General features: G+C 46.9%; 1 protein-coding gene across 7 annotated transcripts in view; it reads right to left on the bottom strand.

Annotated features, from left to right (window-relative positions):
- Nucleotides 1–15,188, bottom strand: part of EYA2 (EYA transcriptional coactivator and phosphatase 2) — a 313,108-nt gene that overhangs the window by 212,225 nt on the left and 85,695 nt on the right. For 3 of the 7 annotated variants that reach the window (XM_021077399.1, XM_021077395.1, XM_021077396.1), the window contains one exon: nucleotides 13,081–13,150. The exons of 3 other annotated variants lie outside the window; for them this stretch is intronic. The gene's annotated coding sequence lies outside the window, so the exon portion shown is untranslated. Of the gene's footprint in view, nucleotides 1–13,080; nucleotides 14,425–15,188 lie in introns of those variants that run through there. One more of the 7 variants, XM_021077397.1, reaches the window with a different exon arrangement.

The raw sequence follows: 15,188 nt of genomic DNA, 5'->3' as shown, positions 1-15,188 counted from the left end.
TTCTTACTGGTAAAATCCAGCCAGCAGTTCCTATTAGCTGAAGACAGACAGGACCGAGGGACATTTAAGCCAAATCTCCACACTGAGAAAGGGCTCATTGTGTACCACGCATCATGTTCGCTGCTTTCCATGTATTGGTTCGTTTAATCCTCGGAATAAATGAGGTTGATAATACTGTCCCTCCTCCCCCTTTACAGAAGAGGAAACTGAGGACCAGACAGATTAAACAGCGTGACAAAGATACAGAGGTACTCGGGGGGCTGGCAGTGAAAGAGCTTTTACAGCAGAGGTTCTTAGTCGGGGGTGACTTCTGTCCCGAAGGGGCCACTTGGCACTGTCTGGAGACATTTTTGGTTGTCACAATGGCAGGAGGCTACTTCTGGGATCTCGTGGGTGGAGGTCAGGGATGCAGTTAAATATCCTTATGAGGCACAGGACGATAATCAACTGAGGCACAACTGATAATCAAATGTCCAAATATCCAAAGTGCCAAAGCTGTGACACCCTATTTTAGAAGAATGCTGTTGCCGGCGGGCGGGGCAGGGAGGGGAAATAATCTTTCCAAACTAACTTTTTTTTTTTTTTAGAAAAAAGAGAAAGGGTAGAGAATAAAGGTTAAGAACAGCCCAAACACCTGGGTGTGAATCCTGGCTTACCTGTACAACTGGGATCAGAGAGATACTGAGAGGATGAAGCAAGAGAAAGTGCTTTGAGGAATGCCTGGCACATAGCAAGTGGTAGGTAAATGTTTGCTCACTTCACACGATGCTCAGCACAGTAAACTATCCAGACACGGATTATCACAATTCACATTGGGCCACGGTAGCCCAGGCAATGGGGAGTTAAAAAATGTCAAGGTGAGTACCTGGGCACCTCTCTTGGCCTCTCCTATGGGCAGACATCACAAGACACAGGTGCAAGCAACACAACTTGAGATCACAGTATCCAGAGCAGGAAGGAAGGAAATGGAACGGGGACTCCCTGCACACGCCTCTTTCATTTTATCTCAGCGGATCATCTCTTATCATCGCTTATATCTCATTGGTCAGAACTGCATCATGGTAAAGGGGCTTAGTCTAAGCATCCTTCATCCCTTTGGCCTGAGTACAGGGCCAACCAAGCAAGGCTGGGCGTCTGGTGGCCCAGATGAGGAGCAGCGGCTGCTGGCTGAGCCACTGGCACGGGCTGTCCTGGAGGAATCCAATGCATCGGCCAAGCCAACCTTCCAGATGTGTGAAATAACCAAAAGCTGCAGCTGCCCCTCCAAGGGCCGGCTGCCACTTATTAGGGGAGCCTCATCGCCCACCAGATACATGCTGGCCACTGGGGGTGCCCCTGCCACTCTCCCATCACATCCCTCACTGCGCTACCCTCCATCAGCCCACCTGCTGTCCCTCAAAAGCAGCAAGCTCCTTGTCACCTTGGGGGTCTATGCACAGCTGTTACCTCTGCCCTGCATGTTTACCCCAACCCCCGCCCTTTAGGTTTCTGAATACATGTCACCATGTCACTGCCGCCAGGAAGCCCTCCCTGACTACCACCAGCCACCCTTATTGCATTGTTTCCACTGCATCCTGCACTTTTCAGTCATGATATTTATTACCGTTACAATGAGTAATTATCTGAATATTTAGTTGTATGATGTTTAGCTTTTTTTTTAGGTTCTATGTAGTAGCCATGAGCCACATGTGGCCTCTGAGCCCTTGAAATATGGCCAGTCCAAATACAACCTATATCTCAAAGACATAGTACCCCCAAAACATAAAAAAATGCATTAGTAATTGCAAAAATATGGACTATATATTGAAGTGATACTAGTTTTTGATACATCAGGTCAGATAAAATATAACATTACCATTATTTTCACTTTTCTTTTTTTTTCTTTCAGGGCTGTACCTGTGGCATATGGAAGTTTCTGGGCCAGGGGGTGGAATCAGAGCTGCAGCTGCCGGCCTACACCACAGCCACAGCCACAGCCACAGCCACAGCCACAGCCACGTGGGATCTGGATCTGAGCTGGGTCTGTGACCTACATCACGGCTTGAGTAACGCTGGATCCTTAACCCACTGAGGGAAGCCAGGGATTGAACCTGTGTCCCCACAGAGACAACATCAGATTCTTAAGCCACTGAACCTCAATGGGAACTCCTGTTTCTGGTTTTTTAATGTGCTTATTAGGAAATTTCAAACTACATATATGGCTCGTGTTTCTAACTCGCCTTACATTTCTACTGGATGGTACCGCTTGAGATCTAATTCGTTCTACATGGACAGGGACCAGATCTAGATTGCTTCTAGTCTATCCTGCGTGCTTAGAACAGTGTCTGGCACAGCATATGTGCTGAATAAATATTGGTTGAATGAATGGATGGATGGATGAATGAGTGAATAAGCAACTGAATACAATTTAAGAAACCGTAAGGGCCTGCCTAGTTCTTATCCTGGTTGTCAAGGGCAGTTTGTACACGGCATTTATTTATTTTATTAATTTAATTTAATTTAATTTAATTTTTTTGTCTTTTGTCTTCTTAGGGCTGCATCTGCAGCATATGGACATTCCCAGGCGAGGGGTCTTATTAGAGCTGTAGCCGCCAGCCTACATCAGGGCCTCAGCAATGTCAGTTCCAAGCCACGTCTGTGACCTAGACCACAGCTTCCAAGCCACGTCTGTGACCTAGACCACAGCTCATGGCAACACCAGATCCTTAACCCACTGAGCAAGGCCAGGGTTTGAACCCGCAACCTCATGGTTCCTAGTCGGATTCCTTTCCACTGTGCCACGACGGGAACTCCTACACCGCATTTTAAAGTTCTCCAAACATGCACCAGATGCTATATTCATGGAATTACAATTCTTTCACTTACCTCATCCTGGCCAACACAGGCACTGCTTTCGGCCAGTTCCCCTGCTTCCTTAGCTGACTCCACACCCCAAGCAAAGGCCCGAGAGCAATGTCCATAGCAGCCAGAGTCTCCCACAAAAGCCACCAGACTCTGGTGTGGGGAGTCTGTCAGTCTTGGCAGGACAGACACATTCTAGAAAGGGCCATTGGCACTTGTAGGGAACCCTGTGGCGGACAGGAACCAAGGCAGGAGAGGCGGTACCAACCTGGCAAAGTCAAGAGGCCACGACCAAGCGTCTGGGAGGCTGAACGAGCCTGGGCCTGAACCAGCCAGGTGGGATCACCTGTCTCTGTGCTAGGCCAAGGAAAACAGCTCTCCAGGATGAGACAGGAAGAAGGAGGCAGACCAGGTCAGACTCAGGAGCTCTCAGGCCGTGTGGCCCGGTGGGGGCTGTGAGTCTAGCGCTTTCGGAGGCTGCTCCTTCCTGAGGCCTTGATGGGCCTGAAGCTCTAATTTGGGTCCACTGTTGGATGGGGAGAAGGGATTAAGGGTTTGAGGGACCAGAAGAAAAGTCAATCTTGGTGTCTCGACCCTTTTTAAACTGGGCTTTAGTGCTTGGGAGAGAACTAGCCTCTTAGCCTGACCCCCAGCTGTGGCCTTGGCACTTGCATTCCTGTTTGACCTTGAATGGTAAGACTGACAGGTCATATTCAGAAAGCGGCCATCTCTGCAGGCCAGACTCGGCTCTAAATCCTTGACAATGTGGGCCTGCTAATAAGAGCTAACACGGGTCTCCCAAGTCAGCAACCCAGAGGGCAAGCGGCAAGGGTGGGATTCGAACCTTGGCTATTGGAGCCACTGTTCTGTTCATCACTTATGTGGGTTTGAACCCCAGCTCTTCTATGTCCTTTCTGTAGTGCTTTGGGGAACTGTAATAGCACCCATAACTCCGGTAAGCTCCAGCTGGTCACTGTTCAATGAATGTACTGAGTCCTATTTTTTTTTTTTTTTTTTCCCCAGGGCCTCAGCCACAGCATATGGAAGTTCCCAGGCTAGGGACTGAATCGGAGCTGTGGCTGCCGGCCTCCACCACAGCCAGGGCAACACTGGATCCAAGCTGCATCTGCAGCTTATGCCGCAGCTTGTGGCAACGCTGGCTCCTTAACCCACTGAGTGAGGCCAGGGATCAAACCCGCATCCACAGAGAGAGAGAGACAACATCAGGTCCTTAACCCTCAGAGCCACAATGGGAACTCTGTACTGAGTCCGCTTGACAACCCTCAGCTATCATTCAAACTCAGGCCCTCTGGCTCCCATGGAACCTCTCCTGATGCTGGAGAACATAGACCCTGAAGTTGCACTGCCTGGCTGGAGTCGCAGCTAGGCAACTTGATCATAGCTGTGACTGGCACCTCTCTGGGCCTCAGTCTCTTCATCTGTAAAATGGGAATAATAACAGTACTCACCAATGGGGTTGTTGGGAGGGTATTAAATGAGCTAATGCTTGAGCACATTTAGCAAAGCATCTGGCAGAGAGGTAGTGTTCAAAGAAGAGCCCAAGGTCCATCACGCCTGGAACAGCTGGGCCATAGGACAGGTGACAAGTCGGGGTCAGGGCTCCTGAGGGAGGGTCGTGAGGCAGAACCTGAAATCCAACCTTTCGGCCCTGCAGTCCCTCCACTCCCCTGGCAGTGCTCATGGCTACGTGCTACCTGCAGGCCTGCCTTGACTGGACACCACTTCGGGGTGCTTCACGATGATTTCATCCTGCAGCGCACCCCACCCCTGGGCCGTCTCCCAGCCCCCACCGCCCACCTCCCCCCAAAGTCCGTTCTCTCTGCTCCTGGACTAAGATTTTTTTAAACATAAATCTGACCTTGTCATGCCCCCATTAAAACCTCTTTAATGGCTCCCCACTGCCCTTGGGCGAAATTCCAAACTTTCACAGGCGCTAAAAACAGTGGCTTTCAAAATCTTTGAGACGCACAGTAAGAAGCACAGTTTACAATGCTGGGCAGTGTACACCTTTATAAAACTGGAAATAAAAGTTTCAAGAAACCACACTGACCTCATGTGCAACACACATGAATCTTTTCTATTCTATTCTCCGCACCCCCTACCCCCACCCCAGGGCCGGCTGTGGCCCACTCAACGGACTTCATGAGCCACTGAGCCATTCAGACCTGCAGTCTGAACCACACTGGCTTCAGAACTCTCACACTCAGGCCCTGGTGGCCCTTCAGACTCATCTCTTCTCCACCCCCACCCCCCTGCCCCCCCGGCAGCCCATGTTCTGGCCATGCTGAACGCCCTGACTCACAGTCCCTCTTGCCACGGGGCCTTTGCACATGCTGTTTCCTCTGCTTGAAGCACTCTTCCTGAGTGTTCATCTGGTTGAGCCAAAGGCCACCTCCTTTGCCTGCTCATCCAATGAATATTGCCTCACCTTTACCTGTGACTTACCTTCAGACTCTCCTGAATTTTAGAACCACCTGGGTATTTCTTTTTTTTAAACCAATGCCTGGTCCTGACTTCAAATCAATTGAATCGGTCATTCTTGAAGGTGAAGACTGAACATCAGTATTTAAAAAAAGTTCCCTAGTGAGTGTGAAGAGCCCCTGGATCTAGCAAGTCACCCTTTTTTATTTCCCCCAGAGCGACCTGAAGTAGCAGTAGCGTATGTATTTGCTTATGTGTTTACTTGTCTGGGATTAAATAAACCGAGAGCAAAGGGTCTTAGATGTCTTTACATTCTTCTCTCTTCCCCAGGGGCTGAGGACACGTGTTACTGGCCCAATATTAAACCCAGTCTCCAGGAAACAGGATGGAGATAAGAAGTCAGCTTTTTTTTTTTTTTTTTTTTTTTTTCGCTTTTTAAGGCCGCATCTGTGGCCTATGGACGTTCCCAGGCTAGGGGTCGGAATCAGAGCTGCAGCTGCTCTGCCACAGCAACACTGGATCTTTAACCCACTGAGCGAGGCCAGGGATCAAACCTGCATCCTTATGGATACTAGTCGGGTTCATAACCCAGTGAGCCACAAAAGGAACTCTAGGACGTCAGCTTTCTCTGGGCACCTGCACAGCACCTTTCCAGTAGCTCCCCCAGTGCTCATTTGTTTGAACCCACAAAATACACTCTGAAAGCAGCAGGCTGTGGGGGTCCTACGGCTCTGGTGGTAGGATGATGATTAGAGAAGGCTCCAGAGCAGGGGTTTTCTCTAAAGGGCCAGAGAGTAAATATTTCAAGCTGTGTGAGTCACACCTGCACCTCTGCTGCAACTGGTCAACTCTGCCATGGTAGTTGGAAGCAGCTCCATGTCACTGAATGGGCATAGCTCTGTCTCAATTAAACTTTATTTACACAAACAGGCAGTGGGCTGGATTTGGTTTCTGGACACAGTTTGCCCATGCCTACACTCGAGCACAGGGCTTGAGAGCTGGACCCCTGGAGCCCAGTCCTGGGACCTTGGGCAAGTCACTTAACTTCTCTGTGCCTCGGTTCCCTCATGGATGAATGGGAATCATAAAGGGATCTAGTTCATAGGGTGGTTGTGAGGATTAAAAAAATTAACACACATAAAGTGCCCCAGATGGTACCTGACATTCAGTAAACACATCCATAAGTCTTAGCTGTCCCTATTATGGCTATCTGGAAGCAGACAGCCCTGAGATCAAATCCCGGCTACTCTTCTTAGTAGGTGCGCCCCTTGCGCAAAGGGGTCCCTCCCAGCCTCCAATGCCTCAGCTGTAAGTGGGATAATAAGAGTGCCCGCAAGTGGTTTACACAAGTACTCTGCCGAGCGCAACAGTATGCGCTCCGGAGCCAAAGTCAATAGTAGTACTTCCCAGAACGATACCAGTAGAAACACTAAACAAATCAGAGCATAACTTGGGTGCAACGCAGCTCTGGCTGTGAGCTCAGGCTGCTGACCTGCTGGAATCTGGTAGGTGTGGCCGAAGGGGCCCTTTCAGAAGTTGCTCTCTTGTAGCCCTTGCCACACAACCCCAGCTTCAGGTTTCAGAGGCAAAGACACACATAGGGCAGGCAGTTTCCACATTCCCTCTGCCATCCCCCTGCATCTGGAGCTCCTGCTGACTTCAATGAGACGGGATGCCTGGAGACTTTCATAGGAGACCCCCTCGAGGGTGGCAGGGTTCAGGGTTCAGTAAGTGGACAGTGGGGGAGGGAGAGGATAAGAGAGAACTTTCATTCTCCTGTACATTTATATGCCAAAGTGGGGCAGCTGAACGGAGTTGTGCCTACATGTGTCTGCGTGTGTGTGTTGGGGACACAAGTAGCAGAGTGATGCAGGAAGAGAGAGGGGACATTGTTGGGGGGATGCAGTGAAGTTCTGCAGAGGGACAGCACCCCCACTCTGACCAACGAACCCACTCTGATCACCACCCAATAGGGGTGGGTGATCTTGGCACCAGGGACCCTGGGCAATGTCTGAACATTCCTGGTCGTCAGAACTGGGGGAGGAGTGCTCCCGGCATTGAAGGGGTAGCGGCCAGGGAAGCTGCTCAACATCCTGCAATGCACAGGACACTTCCCCATAGCAAAGAATCCCCTGGCTCAAAATCGCAATAATGCCAAAGTCAAGAAGCTCTGAATCAAGGGGAAAACTGTACAGTGATGCACACAATGCAATGAGAAAGGTCTCTGTGACTGTAACACAGATCCATTTTCCACGAATTTATTCATTTGACACTTCTTTCCTGAGCAGATACTATGTGTCGGTTGTCAAGGAATAAACGAGTCCCTCATGGAGAATGTGACCTTTTATGTCTATCATGCTACCACCTTCACATCAGCCACCAGCGGAAAACTGTGTATGTTCATGGTTTTCTCCTAATTATAGAAAACACGGGCTCGGATTCATCAAATATCATGAAGTTTTATTGCAACCAGGCAGGTTTTGTCTCTCTGCCTAACTTCCATCTTCTAACTCATGATTGGAGGTTGGCTAGAAACAAAGCTGGCTTGGTTGGGTGCTTGGATTTTTCACTTCTGGGAGCAGGAAATCCCTGGGGAGAAGGTTGGGCAGAGGGACAATTTCAGAAAACCTACCTAGGCAGCATCGTGGCAAGCGGCGTGGAGGGAGATGCAGATGTGGGCAGGGGAATCCTTCTGAAGGCTAAAGTCCAGTCCAGGCAAAACATGCCAATGCGTCAGCTAAAGGTGTGATGGTGAGAATACTCTGCAAAGTCATTTTTTTTTTTTTTTTTTGCATTTCTTGGCCGCTCCACGCATATGGAGGTTCCAGGCTAGGGTCGAATTGGAGCTGTAGCCACCGCCTACACCAGAGCCACAGCAACGCAGGATCCGAGCCACGTCTGCGACCTACACCACAGCTCACCAACGCCGGATCGTAACCACTGACAAGGCAGGACCGAACCGCACCTCATGGTTCCTAGTCGGATTCGTTAACCACTGCGCCATGACGGGAACTCCTGCAAAGTCATTTTTGAGCTCTTCTTAGTGAAGGATGCAACTGGATAAAAGAGGGAAGAGGTTGGGAGGCGGCCAGCAAGGATTAGCATGAGCCATGGGTGGATGGCAGAGTTCAAGGCCAACAGGAGGCAACTTTGTAGGAGAGAGCAGGACATTTGGTTTGGGACATGCTGCAAGCTAAGATGCTTTTGTATTTTATTTTATTCCCAAGAGATCCTCAGGAAACTTCTCAGTGTGTTAGTTCGTCTTCATTTAGGTCCTGAGAGCATTACAATATCAGAACAGTACAAAAACACAGGTACCCAGTCACCACGGAAGCATCTGTTGAGTGCTTCCTCCATACTGGGCTGGGTTGTAACTGCTTTACCTTCATTAAGCCATTTAATTCTTAAGGCAGAGATGCTTATGTGGTCACCAAAATCCAGATTTTCTTCCTTCTCAGTACAGACCTAGACTACTTCCCAGCCTCCCTCGTGGTTAAACGCAGCCAGTGACTGAGTTCTGCCAATGGACCATAAGCAGAAGTTGTGTGCAAGGTATAGGCTTGGCCTGTAGACTTTTAACATATGACCATTCCCTCTCTTTTCTCATCCACCTGCTGAGTGGACTAGCCTCTGAGGCACTAGAGGAGGCAGAGCTACACAGTGGAAGGCGCCTGGGTCCCTGGTGGACCACACGAAGGACCTCGGTCTACCAGGAACACTGTTATTGGTCTTTACACAAGTGAGAAATCAGCTGTGATTGTGTTAAACCCTTAGACTATAGGATTTATTTGTTATAGCAGCCAGCATGACCTTAACCAATAGTCTATGTACATAATGGAATTTTACACAGCCACTGAAAGTAATAAGGAGCTCCCACTATGGCTCTGTGATAATGAACCTGACTAGTAACCATGAGGATGCGGGTTCCATCCCTGGCCTCGCTCAGTGGGTTAAGGATATGGCGTTGCTGTGAGCTGTGGTATAGGATGCAGATGCAGTCTGGATCTGGTGTTGCTGTGGCTGTGGTGTAGGCCACGAGTTGTAACTCTGATTCAACCCCTAGCCTGGGAACTTCCACATGACTCAGGTGTGGCCCTAAGAGGAAAAAAAGAAAGAAAGACAGCAAAAAAAGAAAGAGTGACACCAGTTGTCTTGGAGGCAATTCTGTGACTATCACTGAGCAAAAAACAAAAACAAAAAAGGTTGCTAAGCATGTATTATATACTATTATAACAAACAATCAGTGACTCCTCCTGCCTCTTCTCAGCTGTCAAAAAATAAATAAAATAAATAAATAAGTGGGTATAGAGGGAACACTCCTGAATATAATCAAAGCCATTTATGATAAACCCGCAGCAAATATAATACTCAATGGGGAAAAACTGAAAGCCTTCTCACTCAAATCTGGAACAAGACAGGGATGCCCACTCTCACCACTGCTCTTCAACATAGTTTTGGAAGTCCTAGCCACAGCAATTAGACAAACAAAAGAAATAAAAGGCATCCATATAGGAAGAGAAGAGATAAAACTGTCACTGTATGCAGATGACATGATACTATACATAGAAAACCCTAAGGACTCAACCCAAAAACTACTTGAACTGATTAATAAATTCAGCAAAGTAGCAGGATATAAGATTAACATTCAGAAGTCAGTTGCATTTCTGTATACCAGCAATGAAACATTAGAAAAGGAATACAAAAATACGATACCTTTTAAAATTGTACCTCACAAAATCAAATACCTCGGAATACACCTGACCAAGGAGGTAAAGGACCTATATGCCGAGAACTATAAAACTTTAATAAAGAAATCAAAGAAGATGTAAAGAAATGGAAAGATATTCCATGTTCCTGGATTGGGAAAATCAATATTGTAAAAATGGCCATACTACCCAAAGCAATCTACAGATTCAATGCAATCCCTATCAAATTACCCATGACATTTTTCACAGAACTAGAACAAACAATCCAAACATTTATATGGAACAACAAAAGACCCAGAATCGCCAAAGCAATCCTGAGAAACAAAAACCAAGCAGGAGGCATAACTCTCCCAGACTTCAAGAAATACTACAAAGCCACAGTCATCAAAACAGTGTGGTACTGGTACCAAAACAGACAGACAGACCAATGGAACAGAATAGAGAATCCGGAAATAAACCCTGACACCTATGGTCAATTAATCTTTGACAAGGGAGGCAAGAACATAAATGGGAAAAGAAAGTCTATTCAGCAAGCATTGCTGGGAAACCTGGACAGCTGCATGCAAAGCAATGAAACTAGAACACACCCTCACACCATGCACAAAAATAAACTCCAAATGGCTGAAAGACTTAAATATACGACAGGACACCATCAAACTCCGAGAAGAAAACATAGGCAAAACACTCTCTGACATCAACATCATGAATATTTTCTCAGGTCAGTCTCCCAAAGCAATAGAAATTAGAGCAAAAATAAACCCATGGGACCTCATCAAACTGAAAAGCTTTTGCACAGCAAAGGAAACCAAAAAGAAAACAAAAAGACAACTTACAGAATGGGAGAAAATAGTTTCAAATGATGCAACCGACAAGGGCTTAATCTCTAGAATATATAAACAATTTATACAACCCAACAGCAAAAAAACCAATCAATCAATGGAAAAATGGGCAAAAGACCTGAACAGACATTTCTCCAAAGAAGATATACAGATGGCCAACAAACACATGAAAAAATGCTCAACATCCCTGATTATAAGAGAAATGCAAATCAAAACTACCATGAGATACCACCTCACACCAGTCAGAATGGCCATCATTAATAAATCCACAAATAACAAGTGCTGGAGGGGATGTGGAGAAAAGGGAACCCTCCTGCACTGCTGGTGGGAATGTAAACTGGTACAGCCACTATGGAGAACAGTTTGGAGATACCTTAGAAATCTATACATAGAACTTCCATATTACCCTGCAATCCCACTCTTGGGCATCTATCCGGACAAAACTCTACTTAAAAGAGACACATGCACCGCACGTTCATTGCAGCACTATTCACAAAGCCAGGACGTGGAAACAACCAAATGTCCATCGACAGATGATTGGATTGAAGATGTGGTATATATACACAATGGAATACTACTCAGCCATAAAAAAGAATGACATAATGCCATTTGCAGCAACATGGATGGAACTAGAGAATCTCATACTGAGTGAAATGAGCCAGAAAGACAAAGACAAATACCATATGATATCACTCATAACTGGAATCTAATATCCAGCACAAATGAACATCTCCTCAGAAAAGAAAATCATGGACTTAGAGAAGAGACTTGTGGCTGCCTGATGGGAGGGGGAGGGAGTGGAAGGGATCGGGAGCTTGGGCTTATCAGACACAACTTAGAATAGATTTACAAGGAGATCCTGCTGAATAGCATTGAGAACTATGTCTAGATACTCATGTTGCAACAGAAGAAAGGGTGGGGGAAAAATGTAATTGTAATGTATACATGTAAGGATAACCTGACCCCCTTGCTGTACAGTGGGAAAATTAAAAAAAAATATTAAAATAAATAAATAAATAAATAAACCAAGTAAACCCCAAACTAAATGTGTTTAGGAACACAAAATTATGGAGAAAAATGTGGAAGACTACAAGGTCAGGGACTGACAGGTCTGAAGGCCAAATCTGGTCCACTACCTGATGTGTAAATAAAGTTTTATTGAAACAGAGCCATGCTTCTTGGTTTACATATTTCTATGGCTGCTTTCATGCTATGACAACAGGGTTGAGTCGCTACAGTGGAGACTCTGTGGCCTGAGAAGCCATAAATATTTACCATATGGCCCTTTGCAGAGAATGTTTGCTGATCCTTGTACCAGGGAGCCAACACGGGAAAAATAAAGATGATGCTACACGTTCTGATGAACCTACTGATGGTGTCTGATATGGAAACGTGTCTGCCATGTAAAAGTGGAGGGTAGGACGTTGCAGGGAGCAATGTCTGATGCCATTTTTGTAAAAAGAAAACGATTTTTTGACTTTGTAGGATGGTTGGAGTATATATTACAGCACATCTGCACGAGTACACACTCAACAATTACCAGTGGTCCCATTGACGAGGAAACTGGAGGACTGCTGACCTTCTGCTTTACATATTTCAGCATCACTTCAATGTTTTATAATAAGCCTATTAATGCCTTTTAATTAAAGCAATATGGGGCGGCGGCGGTGGGGGGAAGTCACAAGAGACTTGAACCCAAAAGAGGGGAGAGGTTGCTGGTGAAGCGGAATTTGTGGAGGGCAGTCCTTACCCTCTGCAGACACTTTGCTCTGGGATCTGGCTGACACACAGTAGGTGCTCAGTAAATGTATGCGCCTGCATGGGCAAGTGCGGGAGAAAATAAGACGGCAAAAGAACAAAGAGAAAGAAAAGCCCGCTCCCCCTGCTCACCCAGCAGCACCTGGAAAGCAACCCAGGCTGAGAAAACGCCCCAGGACGAGCCGACATTCTGCTCTGACCTTTAGAATAACCAAAGGTACTGCTATTGCCTCTTCCCCACCCCCAAGTCAGAGCAAACAAACAACCAAAAAGCCTAGAATAAATCCTCTCCCAAAAATGTTCGGCGGGCAGTCTGGCTCCCTCTCGGCATCACGCACACCTCGTGGTCCCGAGTGTCCTCAGGGCCCATCTCAGGGGTGACAGGAACACAGAGCTCGGCTCAAGGCTGAGCAGGAGACCTTGAGGAGGACGAGGTGGCTCTGGGCGTTTCCTGGTGTTTGAAGGACAACACACAGAGTTCTTTGGTCACTCACCCGCTGGAGGAAGGAGCATCTGCTTATGTTATTGCTGTTTTAACACGGGTCACTCGTCAGCATGGGATTTCTGGAAAGAGGCAGCATAAAAATCACATCAATGTGCTGCCTCAAAGGGGGGCTGGCTGCCTGGAGCCTGTTTGCTACGCAAATCTTTTGTCCATAAACCACAAGTCAGAATGAGTTGAAATTTAGAGAGAAACACAGCTGTGTGGGCTGTGAGATTGCTCCTTTACCGTAAGCTCCTGAATTGACTGATTTTGTTTTTCTTGATTGTTCGCCTTCCTTCCTCTCTCCCTCCATATCGCCCTCCCTCCCCCCTCTCTCCTTCCTTCCACAAATATTTATTGAACTCTGACTATATGTCAAGCGTTGTTCTAGGTCCTGGGGGGTGGAACAGTAAACAAACCAGAGTCCGAGCCCTCCTGGAGTTGACATTCTAGTGGGGGACACAGACAGTGAACCGGGGTAGGAGGGACACACAACTATTCTAGACAGGGTAACCAGGGAAGGCCTCTTAGAGGAGGTGACATTCAAACAGACAGAGGAGGCGGGGAAGAGCAACCAGGCAGTGCAGCATATGCAAAGGCCCTGAGGTAGAAATGAGCCAGGTGTGTCTGAAAACAGAAAGAATAATGGAGCAGGTGGAATGTGGGGAGTGCGTGTAAGAGGGAGAGGAGAACACATCGAACACATCCAGGAAGCAGCCAGGGGCCAGATCGTGCAGGGCCTTGCAGGCCTTGGTAAAGCTGAGTCTCCTGAGACTTCTCCGGCAGGATGTGAATAAGAGAGGCGTGATCATTCCTAATGGGCACTTCTTTGTTCCAACTTATTTACAAAATCACTGCTTATTTATGAAAGGAAAGGTGGAAGGCATTGAAAAGAAGAAGGAAGGAAAAATGCCGCCTGTGATCTGAGCATCTACACCCACGGGGTTCTCAACCAGGGTGATTTCACCCCCCATGGGAGACTGGGCAATGACTGGAGACAGTTATGGTTACAATGGGGACGTCAAGGTGGTGGCTGCTACTAGCACCTAGTGGATAGAGGCTGGGGATGCTGCTAACATCCTACAGTGCTTGGGACAGTCCCCTCTACAAAGGATCAAGTGCCAATATGGCCAAGGTTGAAAAGTCCAGTTCCAGGCAAAGGTTTTGCAACATTTCCCCTGCCCTCAACTTCGCTACCTCTTACACACTTTTTTTTTTTTTTTTTTGGCCATGCCATCTGGAAATTCCTGGGCCAGAGATCAAACTGCAGCAGAGACCCAAGTCATTGCGGTGACAACACCAAGTCCTTTAACCACTAGGCCACCAAGGATCTCCATGTATACATTTATTTATTTATTTATTTTTTATTGTTATTTTCCCAACACATTTTTTCCCCCCACTGTATAGCATGGGGACTCAGTTACACATACATGTATATGTACTTTTTTTCTCCTGTTACCATGCTCTGTCTTAAGCATCTAGACATAGTTCTCAGTGCTACACAGCAGGATCTCATTGTTAATCCATTCCAAAAGCAATAGTTTGCATCCGCAAGTTCCCAATCCCTCCCCTCCCTCCCCCTCCCTGCCCCTCCCCCTGGGCAACCGCAAGTCTGTTCTCCAAGTCCATGATTTTCTTTTCTGTGGAAAGGTTCATATGTGCTGTATATTAGATACCAGATATGAGTTATATCATATGGTATTTATCTTTCTCTTTCTGACTTACTTCACTCAGTATGAGAGTTTCTAGTTCTATCCATGTTGGTGCAGATGGCATTATTTCATTCTTTTTTATGGCTGAGTAGTATTCCATTGTGTATATATACTTTTTTAATGTAGTTAAGCATCTACAGAATCTTCTGTGTTGATGCTGCCCTTTCTACCAAACATGAAAGCATAACCAACTGTTCCCCAAGGTGTTTTACAAACACAACCTATGCCCGTACCATATTCCTTAGGGCTGGGTGTCATAACTGGATTGACACAGTGTGGAGGTTATGGACACAGCTTCTAGAGCCCCCCTACCAGCTGAGTTACTGAGTAGGGTGACCTCAGTTTCTCCACCCATAACATTGGCTTAACATTAAACCTGCCCCAGAGGACCATCATGAGAATTAAA

Source organism: Sus scrofa, chromosome 17 (genome assembly GCF_000003025.6).
Source record: "Sus scrofa isolate TJ Tabasco breed Duroc chromosome 17, Sscrofa11.1, whole genome shotgun sequence".
Taxonomy (NCBI): domain Eukaryota; kingdom Metazoa; phylum Chordata; class Mammalia; order Artiodactyla; family Suidae; genus Sus; species Sus scrofa.
This window is presented reverse-complemented; position numbering and strand designations above follow the sequence as displayed.